Genomic DNA, 14,822 nt, shown 5'->3' with positions numbered 1-14,822 from the left:
ATTTTTCTGCAATATTAGATATAACCCTACTTTATGGCTGAACAGCAGTACTGATTGCTCCGGCAGGGACCTCGAACGGCAGTTCGAAAACTCTCACTGTTCGAATGCCTAGCCCAGCATGGGAAACAAGAACGTCACTAACGGTTCCGTCTGCATGATTAAATTTCATTTTGCCACCACACTTGTCAACTATCGGGGAGCACAAATCAGAAGAAATCAATTTCAAAAAGACAGGATTGGAAACGAAAGAAAGATGAACGCCAATAATTTCGTCTCCTGTGATCTTAACTGTTTCTGAAAGCCACCTTTTGATCTCAAAAGCCTTTGGTCTTCTGCAGGTCCAATCAAAAGTGAATCTAACCGTATCTCTTTTTTCACAGTTAATTTCGTTCATTTTGTCATTCCAAATCACTGAAAGATGCAAAGTAAACAAAGCGCTCTACTGACCTTCGTAACAGCCACACAGCCGCTGTTCAAGCCAGCCCTCTTAGCGCTGCCGCCACACGTCCGTCCGGCTCGGCGGCCGAGCAGCGAATGTGCATTTGAGCTACCCAAGCACGACTGATTACTGTTTGATCGTATTTACTTACACCAGTTGTCCCTTAGGTATGATAAGCTACGAAAACTTGGGCTCAAAGCTATCTGCAATACGGTCAAGTAACCAACAGAGTCGTACTTTAAATTGTAACCTCCCCACAATAATTTAAAATCATTAATTTAAAAAAATATCGTCATTCAGTGTAACCTGCCCACAAAATTCTTTCTGATTTAATCTAAGCTCAAAATTCATTCACAGTTAGCGTAATCTCAAAACAGAAAAATTCCTAAACCTCTCAACAGTAAAAATTATAATTATGTCGTTCACATTCAGTGTAACGTCCCAATAAAAAATGAATTCAGTAACCTGCTAATAAAACAATATAACTAACCTCTCAATTAAATTGTCGCTCACTTATGACTTTTCAATAATTCACTGTGAATTTAACCTGGTAAATTTTGGACGACAGCAGTGTTGCGTCATGGCCCTGAAAGATCATTCTGAATAAAAAACGAAAAAATTCTTACCTCAATGAAGTCGCCGGATATATCTGCTCTTACAATAAATTTTTCCGGCACAGCTCTGTGCAATGCTGGCCGACCTATCTGTCATTTATGAAAGGAAGCAACTGATTTTTGTATTGCAATAATCGGGATGATCATGGATGGGAGAAATTAGTAAGTTCTTTAAATTGAAATGAATGATTGTTAAAAGTTACTTTTTTATGAGGAAGTTTATTATTACGAGATTTTTAAAACATTTACATGCGATTTGAGATAACATTACTACTTATGCGCGAGGCTGCTTTTTACCTTATACAATAATACTCAGGTTCCGACATCGGTGCACCGCGACCGGGCCAGCCAACACGATACACCATACCAGACCAGAGCAGACTCCAGACTAGCCACAACTTACTGCTACAGCTACACAGTTCCTACTGCAGTCAACACTGCTCTCTGGTCAGAGATTTTCTTATACCTTGCATATCGCAGGCAGCGCATGAGCAATACATGGAAATTACATCTGCTCGGACCTCTTACAAAATCTTAAAGAACGTTAACTTCCTCCAAATTGTGATACATCGCCAACTGGTGCAGAAGCTGATCATTTAAGGAGGCAGCAACCAAAATTCAGGTACGAGTTACGACTTAAAGTCTCAATCAAAATCAATCTCTGTCTCTCCAAACACATATACAAATATTCATATTATTAAGATAAAAGTCATTTTATAAATTTGCTTGTCACCCTGAGATCCACACTGAGTTGCGTTAATAGGTGTGGAATACGGAACCTATTTTTAATGCATGATATCTAAACAAATTATACAGCAGAGTCCTATAAGAGGAATATATGACATACAAAGATTAGGACCATTTTTTTCAGATGAGATGTTGCTTTTACCATCTTAGAAGATAACGATAAAAAGATTTAGCAATGTTCTTTCGACAGCCTTCTCTCCTGGCCCTCAACATGACTCCCATATTACCTGATTGGTGATTCGTCATCGACAACTATGTCGTAGACGGGCTGTTATCGGAGCTTTAATGATATTTGGGAACCTGAAGGGATGTGGATTCATGGTAAAATCTTAGCGTGCAGTACTATACGCCTGATGATATTGCTGCAACAACTACCAGTAGGGAGTTTTTTTGCTACTACATAATGCACTTTTGTTAAGAAGACTATGGATAAATCCAGCAGATCACAATAGTGCAATAAAATAATATTTGAATGTTTTATTCATGCCGATTCCTCTGGCTGCTTCGTGTTTCGAGATATGCCACGCTGGTAGCCTTACCAAAACGGCCTCTGGCGATTATAGCCGCTGGCGCTGCCGTGTGGAGACTGCTCAGAAATCACTTCGTAACAGCTACATTGCGGCCACAGTCTTCTGAGCGCTCTAATCATGGGCGCAGGGGAAGGAATTTTCTGTCCATTAACTCGACGGACTCACAGGCCGGTGATTCCCCCCTTTTTTTTTATCAGTTTGATGTAGGCTGTTTTCCTCCGAATACTTGCAGCCAATGAGATGGCTGTTCTCTGAGACTAGCTGGAGGGGCGATGGGACGTCCCCATCGGCTTATAATCCGGGTCTCGCTTCCGCAGGAGTCACGGCCTGCTGTCCTGGGTCGTTAGCTTCAACAGAAATGCACAGCATCTCGTCATTAACATAGCGGTGATTGTACTGTTATCAAGTATGCGCAGACTGTGCTCGATATCTAAGGTCACTATTTATCATGTAGCGAGGTAGGCATCATGATCTCTGAGTCTCTATTCATATGTAGGAAGAGTATATTTTTGATGCACTGTCGCCATTTCTGAGTTTCGTTTGTACCTGGCGAGGAAGCATGTATTTCGGATTATTTCTGCGTCTATTTTAAGAGTTTCATAGTGACTTCATGCACGAACACTGCGACAGTTACGGGTCTTTATATTCTGCCTGGCAGATCTCGTCCTGTCAGTGTTCTTGCAGGATTGTATGTACAGGATTTATAAAAATGTTGAAATGAGTGTGAAATCTTATGGGACTTAACTGCTAAGGACTGATAGTCCCTAAGCTTACACACTACTTAACCTAAATTATCCTAAGGGCAAACACACACACCCACGCCCGAGGGAGAACTCGAACCTCCACCGGGCAGGATTTATAGCATTGCCAAATACTGCAGTGTTCTAGCTGTCCAGCCTGTGTCTTTGGAATGCTGCGGATTAGTCGAAAATACGTCAACAGTGATGACCATATTCGGATTTTACTGTAGTTCATTAACAGCTCATAGTAATGTTGCATATACTAATAAAACGGCGTGGTTTATTTATTTATTTATTGTTCCGTGGGACCAAATTAAGGAGAAGTCTCCATGGTCATGGAACGAATCAATACATGAAATTATAACACGATAGTAGAAACAGATAAAATGAAATACGAGAAACATATTCAGGCGACAAGTCGTAAGTTTCAATACAGAAAATAAACAACGTAACACTGGAATCTGCTTAATTTTTCAGCTCTTCCAGGAGCTCCTCGACTGAATAGAAGGAGTGAGCCATGAGGAAACTCTTCAGTTTAGACTTAAACGTTTTTGGGCTACTGCTAAGATTTTTGAGTTCTTGTGGTAGCTTATCGAAAATGGATGCAGCAGAATACTGCACTCCTTTCTGCACAAGAGTCAAGGAAGTGCATTACACATGCAGATTGATTTCTGCCTGGTATTAACTGAGTGAAAGCTGCTAACTCTTGGGAACAAGCTAATATTGCTAACAACAAACGACATTAAAGAAAATATATACTGTGAGGGCCGTGTCAGATTTCCCAGACTATTGAATAGGGGTCGACAAGAGGTTCTCGAACTTATACCACATATAGCTCGAACAGCTCGTTTTTGAGCCAAAAGTACCCTTTTTGAATCAGAAGAATTACTCCAAAAAATAATACCACATGACATAAGCGTATGAAAATATGCGAAGTAGACTACTTTTCGTGTTGAAATGTCACTTATTTCAGATACTGTTCTAATGGTAAATAAAGCAGCATTTAGTTTCTGAACAAGATCCTGAACATGGGCTTTCCACAACGGCTTAATATCTATCCGAACGTCTAGGAACTTGAACTGTTCCGTCTCGCTTATAATATGCCCATTCTGTCTGATCAAAATATCGGTTCTTGTTGAATTGTGAGTTAGAAACTGTAAAAACCGAGTCTTACTGTGATTTAGCATCAAATTATTTTCCACAAGCCACGAACTTATTTCATGAACTACAATATTTGATACTGTTTCAATATTACACACAAGATCCTTCACTACCAAGCTGGTGTCATCAGCAAACAGAAATATTTTTGAATCACCTGTAATACTAGAAGGCATATCATTTGTGTAAATAAGAAACAGCAGTGGCCCCAGCACCGACCCTTGGGGAACACCCCACTTAACAGCGTCCCATTGAGACTGAACATCACTACCACTCTCAATATTGCGGAGAATTACCTTCTGCTTTCTGTTCTTAAAGTAAGAGGCGAACCAATTGTAAGCTATTCCCCTTATTCCACAATGGTCCAACTTCTGCAGTAATATTTTGTGGTCAATACAGTAAAAAGCCTTCGTTAAATCTAAGAAAACACCTAGCGTTCGCAACCTTTTATTTAATCCGTCCAAAACCTCACAGAGAAAAGAGAATATAGCATTTTCAGTTGTTAAACCATTTCTAAAACCAAACTGTACATTTGACAGCAAATTATGTGAATTTAAATGCTCCAGTAACCTTGTGTATACAACCTTCTCGATAACTTTAGCAAACACCGATGGCATAGAAGTAGGTCTAAAATTGTCAACATTAGCCCTGTCTCCCTTTTTTTAAAGTGGCTTCACTTAGACCTCTTAATTATAATTACGAGTCTTTTTCCACCTGGAAGTGCTGCCTGGCTGAAAAATAGAGTTGCGCAAGCAAGTTTTAAAAGCATGGTCGTTGGTGGGAAGAGGGCAACCTTGTTTCTGATTGGTCTAGAGAGGAAAGGGGAGGTGATGCAAGTGTTGGGCGTTAAAACTGTTAGCATCATTAATGTGCGAAGGAGTCAGCTAGTTAAGACAGATTTTCTCTGGTGAGATGTCCCCTCACTGAATGACTGAATGTCTTTTGTGCCAGCCACCAGATCAGAGATGATTACACATGCTTATTGATTAAATAATGCAAATTTCTCTACCATCCCTGGGAAGAAGATCTGGCTAGTATTGCGTTGACATGTGGAGTTCCCTCATTTGCAGTCATGGGTTCGAAGGCAATGCCCGGCTGCTACAGGGTGGCGCACGAAATGTGTTACCATTTTGTTTTTGAATATAAACTTTATTGTCAATACCATCTGAAAGGAACATATACTACAATGAAGAGCCGTCAATGGAAATTTGTTCTAACTCAGCACATGCTCAATATGTCCACCATTTCGTTTCCTAACTTCCTTCAAACGAACACTGAAGTTAGTGATTACCCTATGGCACATGTCTCCCGTAATTTCACTGCAAACCTGAAGAATAAGTCTTCTGAGCTCCATTAAATCACGTAGACGTTTCGCGATAAATTTTTCCTTTAGGTACCCCCAAAGAAAAAAGTCACATAGATTGAGGTCTGGACTATTGGGGGGCCAATTTTGTCCGTCATTGAAGCGACCAGGAAGCCTGAGTGAAATGATCCACATGTCGAAATGCTCGTGTAAAAACTCCAACACAATGTTTGCAGTATGTGGCCTTGCTCCATCTTGCATGAACCACTGCGTGTTGAAGGACAAGGCAGTAGCAAGAAGCTGTGGAATGAAGCTATTGCGAAGCATGCTCGAATAACGCTCGCTGTTCACAGTTTCTTCAAAGAAAAAGGGTCCAATAAGTCCGCGACTGGAAATTGCTGACCACGCTGTAATCCTCGGAGCATAATGTTGTTCATGAAGCACTTGTGGATTTTCAGTGGCCCAAAAGCGTACATTTTGTTTGTTAACCACACCGTCTAAATGAAAATGCGCCTCGTCTGAAACCAAACGTTGTTGAGTGTTTCTTCACTATCCTCCGCCCACTGAGCAAACAGTAGTCTCTGCTGCTTGTGTTCTTCAGTGAGCTTCTGTGCACAGGCCATCTTGTATGGGTACATATGGAGTTCACTTTTAAGAAAGCGTTGAATGGAGCGTCTTGATATTCCCAGTTGCACTGCTCCTTTCTACACGATTTCCCGGGACTTCTCTGTACAGCAACTCGTCCCGCTTCAATATCCTCTGGCGAACAAACAGGCTTAGGCCGAGGTCGCTTCGCTTCCAATACTGTTCCTTCTTGTACAAATTTATCGTACAACATGTGGATGGTCGTTTTGCAAGGGACCCATCGTGTGTTAAACTGTTGTCGAAAACGCCTCTGCGTCACAACGAGGCTTTTCGTTTCATGAAAAAGTAACACAATTGCCGATCGTTGCTGTGTCGTCAGTCTTCCATTGTCAGCCATTGTTGCTTACTAGTCTCCTAGCGGCAGTATCGTGAATTACACGTCATTTCGTAACTCATTTGTTTCTCCAAGCTCTGCTGGTACTTGTGTAGAGATCCCAGAGGGATATCTAATGTGCGTCGTAAATTGTGAAAGAAACAATTGGTATCACATTTCGTGCGGCACCCTGTATATGATGCATCCCATGTGACTCATTCGACCTGTGAATGGTGGGGAGAGTTCGTCGGAATCTAGGCGTGTATTTGCATCAGTCTTCGATATTTTCACCGACATCTTGATGTTTTTCTGCTGCTATTACCACTGGTGGGAGATCCCTCGGCCATAACTAATAAAGCAACACTGTCAGCCACCATGCTGCAGAAGATAGCCCTGCAAACTTCTCAGCCATTCATGTTTTGTTGGGGGAGCGGGGGGTGGGGGGGGGGGGGGCGGTTACAGTGTTCACAGCTGCACCCTGCTACCCAAGTCTGAGGGATGAGCTATTCTGTAGGCGATATGTTATTCTTTGGGGTTGCCACAGCACTGCTCACCACTCTAGAGGCATATTTAGTAGCGCTGCGCCATACATACGCCATTTTTTGTTCGAAGCATCAAAATTTTAGTACCATGTCACATAATCAAGTAGTAGGGTAATGTATTGTCTATTGAAGTGTGGTATTTCTTATCCATACAATATCTTTCGTTAGAAACTGGTAATGATTATAGAAGTTGCTATGGCATCATTTATATAGTAAGTTATTTTTTCTACATCAATTTTTTAGCTTCTAACACATACACTAAGACGTCACATGCATGCACACGTGCACGCCTGCAAACACGTGCGCACACGCGCGCGCGCGCGCGCGCGCACACACACACACACACACACACACACACACACACACACACATACAGTTCTGCTGGAGAGAGGGAGTGGGGACATCAAGGAGCCCAAGTGAGTAACCTGACACTAGTTGTGTAACACGAAACTGGTTGTGATAAGATCGCTATCTACACCCAAAAGCCCACTACTATACTATTCATGGACTGTGAGACATCTGGAACAGAAAGCAATCGAAGCATCTGGGATGTGTTGCTACAGAAGGATGTTGAAAACTAGGTGGACTGATAAGATTAGGAGATCTCTGCAGAATAGGCGAGGAAAGTAATTTATGGAAGACACTGACAAGGAGGAGGGATGGGATGGTAGACCATCTGTTAAGACATCAGGGAATAGCTTCCTTGGTATTAGAGGGAGCTGTAGAGGGTAAAGACTGTGGAGACAGAGATAGATTAGAATACATACAGCAAATAACTGAGGACATTGATCCCATGTGCTATTCTAAGATGAGATGGTTTGCACTGATGAATTTGTGGCATGCCACATCAAATCAGTCAGAAGATTGATGACTCAAAAACGAAATAATTTTAACAACAAATTTCATTAAGTTTTAAATGTATTGGGAAGCAGTAGGCAGTACAGCCCTGCAAGTGCATTGGCTATCTGTGTGGTCTGCCTGTGCCTGTGATGTGCAAGTGCAAGTGTGAATAACTTCTGCCTTGGGACAGTGAAGTAAGGAGTAGCTTCAACAGTCTTTGGGTTCTCTCAGAAGCACTTTGTAGATTGGCAGTTTGTGGTGCATGCACTGAAATTAGCAGCAGCTCAGCGCGACTGAATTGGGAACTGGGTGTGCACACTACTAGTGCCTTGCCAACTCTAGAGTCAAACAGCAAATACTATCCCTACGCAAACAAATTGGTTCAAATGGCTCTGAGCACTATGGGACTTAACTTCTGAGGTCATCAGTCCCCTAGAACTTAGAACTACTTAAACCTAACTAACCTAAGGACATCACACACATCCATGCCCGAGGCAGGATTCGAACCTGCGCGGCTACGCAAACATAGTCTGTCCTTCTAGCTTATTATTTAACTGAGGAATTACTCTGGACATTATACAGTTTTATATGCTACTTTACATACTCAGCAAAGAAAATGAAACCAACTCATGTACATCTACATTCCACAAGCAGTCTAACAGTTTTTGATGGAGGGTACTTCTGTACAACTATCATTTCCCCCCCATTTCCTGCACCATTTGTAAATGGTGCATTGAATAAAGATTGTCAGATAAGCTCCATATGACATCATCTTCAACTTTCGCATGGTAATTTTGCAAGACGTCTGTGGGAGAAAGTACAATGTTGCTTGACGCTTCAGGTAGCGTAAGGTATCGAAATTCCGAAATGAAACCTGTCTGTGAGTAGTAGGGTACAGGGGCTCTGAGGACACTCATGATATCAAATTGAAATTGATAAATTAATTATCCTCCACCTCATGTTTACTATACGCTGATAAGGGGTGCTGCCGTCCTAACCAAGCACGGATCTGGAGACGTCTTGTGCACTTGGGTGGGTGCCATGGGTAAGATTGGTGTAGAACAGTGTTCACGAGATGTGGAATGTAGTGGGTATAGTACCCTCATACTTCTGGTCAGCCGAAGATTAAATTGGCAAATATGTTGCATGGAGGATTGGACAAGGACAATGTGGGGGGGGGGGGGGGGGGACTGGGATCTGTCAGTCTCCAACTCTATCATATGAACATGAGAACACTCTGTGACTCCCATCCACACAGGAAAAGATAGCCAGACGTAATCATAAATACAGCACTATTATTGATGTGCTAATGTAAAGGGTTCACCGCCCTGCTGGAGCAAATGTAATTTCGATGTATTGCTCACGCGCTGCCTGCGACAGAAAATATCTTTGCTATAATAGAGTCGCAGGTCAGAGCAGTCTCCGCAGCAGTTGCAGTCGCTCGCTGCTACAGTGCAGTTGCAGTCTGTTGCTGCTACAGTGCAGTTCATAGCCATGTATTGTAAGATAAATTTTATTATTTTCATTTTCATGCGCTTAGTTAAGTCACTTGACTGAGACCTTAACATGAATTTGTTTGAATCTTTTTGCGATTCGTCAGCACCAGTTGACTCAGATTTGTAATATTCAATTTTTCATTCAAGGTATTGCAGGCCTTTATGTATAATGTAAACGATTTTCAGAATAAACTTTTTACCAGTCTACAATAAAAGGATGGAATAATTTTGCCTTAAGTCATTACCAGTCCCGATCCGGTCATTTATTTAAATTTAAATATTTCAGAAATTTTCTCAGGTCATAGTCATGTGTTTGTTTAGTAATCAGACGACCAGCTGTGCAGCTGTGTCAATAAGTAAAGTCAGTTTTTCTAATGATTCAGATCTCAGACAAATGTTGTCCAGTATTAGTAGATAGGCCAGCATTGCACTAGGCTGTGCCATTCACGAGCAGATACATAGACAGCGTTATCTGGCGACACCATCATGAGGTAAGAATTTTTCAGTTTTATCTACATCTACATCTACATGGATACTCTGTAAATCACATTTAATGCTTGGCAGAGGGTTCATCGATCCACCTTCACAATTCTCTATTATTCCAATCTCGTATAGTGCGCAGAAAGAATGAACACCTATATCTTTCCATACGAGCTCTGATTTCCCTTATTTTATCGTGGTGATCGTTCCTCCCTATGTAGGTGGATGTCAACGAAATATTTTCGCATTCGGAGGAGAAAGTTAGTGATTGGAATTTCGTGAGAAGATTCCGTCGCAACAAGAAACACCTTTCTTTTAATGATTTCCAGCCTGAATCCTGTATCATTTCTGTGACACTGTCCCCCATTTTCCCGATAATAGAAAGCGTGCTGCCTGTATTTGAACTTTTTCGATGTACTCAGTCAGTCCTATCGGGTAAGGCCGGCCGGGGTGGCCGAGCGGTTCTAGGCGCTGCAGTCTGGAACCGCGAAACCACTACGGTCGCAGGTTGGAATCCTGCCTCGGGTGTGGATGTGTGTGATGTCCTTAGGTTAGTTAGGTTTAAGTAGTTCTAAGTTCTCTGGGACTGATGACCTCAGAAGTTAAGTCCCATAGTACTCAGAGCCATTTGAGCCATATCTGGTAAGGATCCCACACCACGCAGCAGTATTCTAAAAGAGGACAGACAAGCGTAGTGTAGGCAGTCTCCTTAGTAGGTCTGTTACATTTTCTAAGTGACCTACCAACAAAACGCAGTCTTTGGTTAGCCTTCTCCACCACATTTTCTATGTGTTCCAATTTAAGTTGTTCGTAATTGCAATACCTATGTATTTAGTTGAATTTATGGCTGTTAGATTAGACTGATTTATCGTGTAACCGAAGTTTAACGAGTTCCTTTTAGCACTAATGTCGATGACCTCACACTTTTCGTTATTTAGGGCCAACTGCCACTTTCTGCACCATTCAGATATCTTTTCTAAAACGTTTTGCAGTTTGTTTTGATCTTCTGATGACTTTACTAGTGGATAAACGACAGCATCATCAGCAAACAACCAAAGACGGCTGCACAGTTTATTCAGATTGATTTCACAGGACTATGGCGTAGCGCAGCTTACGTCAAAATTTATCAGTTTTCATGAGTTAAGGTATTTAAAAAAAATAGCCTTTTTATTATTTTTATACGGGAAGGTAACACTAGGAATATGTAGATAACCTAATTGCATCAATATAGGATGCTGTCTGGTTTACTTCGGAGTATATTACCGAATGAACATACTGTACAGTCATCTATCTGCATTTGCAGTCTGGTATATGGTAGTTACAAAGTAGTGGAAGGTGATTTGGCGATGATACAGAAATTGGGTTAAAGTTTAGATGCAAATAGTTTGTAGTTTCTTTCCTACTCTGGATGTTACAAAATAATGACGAGGAGTGCTCTCGAATGTACTAAATGATGGTATAGGTGCTGAACCGAATCGGAATTTCATACATCTGAAATTAATGTAATGCCCTCATGCAAGACAATTTGTAATCTGAACATGCAGAATGCTCTCAAACTGCAACGATTTTGCTTATAAAACTAATGGAAATCGACCGTATCTTTTCTCATGGTATCAATACTGTTTTTATTACTATCGTCAAGACTGCATGTTCAAAAACGTGTGTTACCAGAAGTCCTGTGTTATTTCATTCTTCACAACCTCAAATTATACAGTAGGGACCACTCTCATTATAGCTCGTTGTGGAACCTAGAAATGATACTGTTGTTCTCGACATATGAGTGGGCTGCATGAAACAGGCTGTTCTACGTATTATAACCAAATTGCTTACAAAATTAGAACTCAAGAATCTGCTGCTACTGCGAATGATTGACTGCTGGAAGACAGAAACCTTACACACAAGTCGCTATAGACGAGTTATGGAGCAAAGAATATCAGATGTCGTCACACATATGGTAGTTTTCTTAGATGTATTGGAGGAATCTTATAGGGTTCTCTACCAGGTGACGTTAGGAGGTTCTGTTAGAACACATGCTCTCATGATTTGTTTCATTAACGCCAGTGCAATATCACATTGCGTTGGTAAAATAGAAAATGGGACCTGCTATGGTGTACAAATCATCAATTTCCTCTTGAATTATAGCTTCTTGTTGTTAAACGTAAAATGATTGTGTTTTTCCGACATATGAGCAAATGGTGTGAAAGCCTGTATTCTGTAATGTTATTTCACATGTCTGAAGTGTGTGTAGTACACACTTGAATGACAATATATTTACAGACACTGATTTTAACATGAGAGATGCTCTCAAGCCACGTAAATACGTCCACCAAACTGAAACTGTAGTTTGGTCAACAGTAATCAGTGGCTGTGCTGTAGTTTTTTTCACTTCGTTAGGTGTCCACAAAATAATGGGAGGGGGGGGGGGGGAAGGGGGGGGAGAGCGATGCGAATTGTATCCTAGTCTCCTGGTGCATGATTTTCCTAGTCCCCAGTACAAGTGTTGCACCATGAGCCATTGATTATGAGAGCTGGTTTTTTCCCCCAACAATTTCGATGTGTAATTAGAACAATAAAGCGTTTTTCATCGGTTGTGATAGTGTGTATTGGCTTTCCTGAATCTCGATTATCTGAGCTGCAGTGTGATTGTCGAGCAATGCAGGGGAAGACATCTGTAGTAAACTCAGACATCAAACGGCGACAGATAAAGTCCTCAGGTATATGCTTACAAGTCATATCCCACCAAGAAAATAAAGATAGTACCTTCCACTCAGCCCTATTTCCCGGCAGCTTCTAGGTGAAGGGTAGAATCTGAGTATGTCTGCCATTATTTCCGAGTGACATTGTGTCCCTTTTTCCCAGCAGGATAACACCAGGAGTATGGAATCATAAATGTTTGAATTGTATTGCGATTTTAGGTGCTCCTTGTGTAGCGCTAGGCTTGTAGTTGTCTAATCACGACTGACCTTCATGATTAATTACTTAATTAGGACCGATCTTTATTTCGGTTTCCCAACCAAAATAAATGAAGTACAGTAACATGGCCTTTCTCTCCTGCACCTGGATAGTGGCCATATGATTTGGGGGGGGGGGGGGTGTGCACTTGAGCTTTCCATCCAGAAGGACTGTGGTTCGAGTCCCAGAAGGGGCACCGCCATTTTGGATTTACCGCCAATCCAGGGTGGGGGGTGGAGTGGGTTGTCAGCAGACCCCTGGGACAAAGAAATTCCCGCCAAAATTCGAAGTTACCTACAAAAATCTAAGTCTTCTTCTTCTTCTTCTTCTGTCATGCATTAGGCTTTCCCTCAGGCTGTTGCAGCTACATCTGATCCTTCCATCGCTTTGCAGGTGTTCCACTGCACCTTTTACCTTGCGGCGTATATGGCCAAAAATGTATTGGTAATCTCGATTTGTACATTTATAACAGACTGGATATCCATTTTTGTCAGTATTCGTCAACCTTCCTGTTAATATCGAAAAGATTTAATTCCTTCCTGATATCTGTATTTCTTTTGTAATCTAGCTTGGTGTATCCTGCTATGTACTTGAGGAATGACATTTCATTCTCTTGTAATCTTATTTTATCTTTCTTTTTCATTACCCAAGATTCACTTTCATATAGTAATGTTGCTACTGACATAACTTTATAAAATTTTTGATATGCTTCTGTTCTTATTTAACGTTGAAGGGCTCTTCTGATGTGCCATTTAAGTAGATAAAATTTCTCAATTTTGTCTTTTTGAAGTAGGTCTCCCCTATATGACAGCAGTTCCTACAAATCTGAATCTATATACTTGCTCTATAATCTTGTTGTCTATAATTATTTTAGCTCTTTTTCTCCACAGAAAGCCATGGCTTTTGTTTTTTGTATTGATATTGACGTATTATATATCTGGTATAGTTTGTAGGCAGCTCTCTGCAATCCATCTTCATTATCCGAAATTAACACTTGGTCATCTGCGAATAACAAAATCACAACATAACCTTTTTGGTTGAAGTTACATGTATAGTTCTTCAGTTTCGTTCTCCATTGCCGTATAAAGTCGTCAATGTACATATTAAAAATCAGGGAGAGGGGTTGCAACCTTGTCGAACTCATAAATTAATAACCTTTGTTGTTTCTTCATTATCCTCAATTATTTGGATTCTTGTATTAACATAGGTCTTTTAAACTACGTGTACAATGTGTATTGGTATGCTTCTTATTAAAATTTCCCACAGTAGCTGTCTATTTACTTTATCAAAAGCCTTTACATAATCGATGAAAAGGATGTGTGTTTCTTTATTGAATTCCTTATCTTTTTCAATAATTTGCTGCAGCATAAATATGTTGTCTGTACTTCTTCTCTCCTTCCTGAATCCATTTTGTTCCTCTGACAGCAGGCACTCCATTATGGGTTTTAGTCTTTCCGTTATTATTCTAGCACATAATTTATACGCTGTATTTAATAGTGATATGCCTCTATAATTTTCGTGTTTTTATCTGTCTCCTGTTTTTAAGTACTGATTTTATAAGTGAGATCTTCCATTCTTTTGGTATTTGCTTTGTTATCCAGCAAAGATTCAAAAAGCTGAGGAACCTTTTTTTTTAAAATACTACTGAAGAATATTTTATTAGTTCGCTGTGAATACCATTACTTCCTACCGCCTTTCGGTTCTTTGTATATCTGAGAGTATGTACTAATTCTTGGAATTCAAGATGATCTGGATTTGTTTCAAGCTCTTCATCATTCTCTGTGTTCATTTCATCAGTCAACATTTCTTTGTAATAATGCAGCCAGTCTTTGTTCGTTATTACATTGATATTTGCCATATCCTTTTCGCTGTTATTCAAGTGTCTTACCATTTTATATGCAAGTGTTTGTCTCCCATGGACATCGGTTTCGATCCTGGCAACAAAGTTATTCCAACCATCTTGATGGAGTTTCCTGGTTAGTTTACATTTCTGCTGTCTACTTCTTGTATGCTTCATTATTCT

This window comes from Schistocerca americana, chromosome 2 (genome assembly GCF_021461395.2).
Source record: "Schistocerca americana isolate TAMUIC-IGC-003095 chromosome 2, iqSchAmer2.1, whole genome shotgun sequence".
NCBI lineage: Eukaryota > Metazoa > Arthropoda > Insecta > Orthoptera > Acrididae > Schistocerca > Schistocerca americana.
This window is presented reverse-complemented; position numbering follows the sequence as displayed.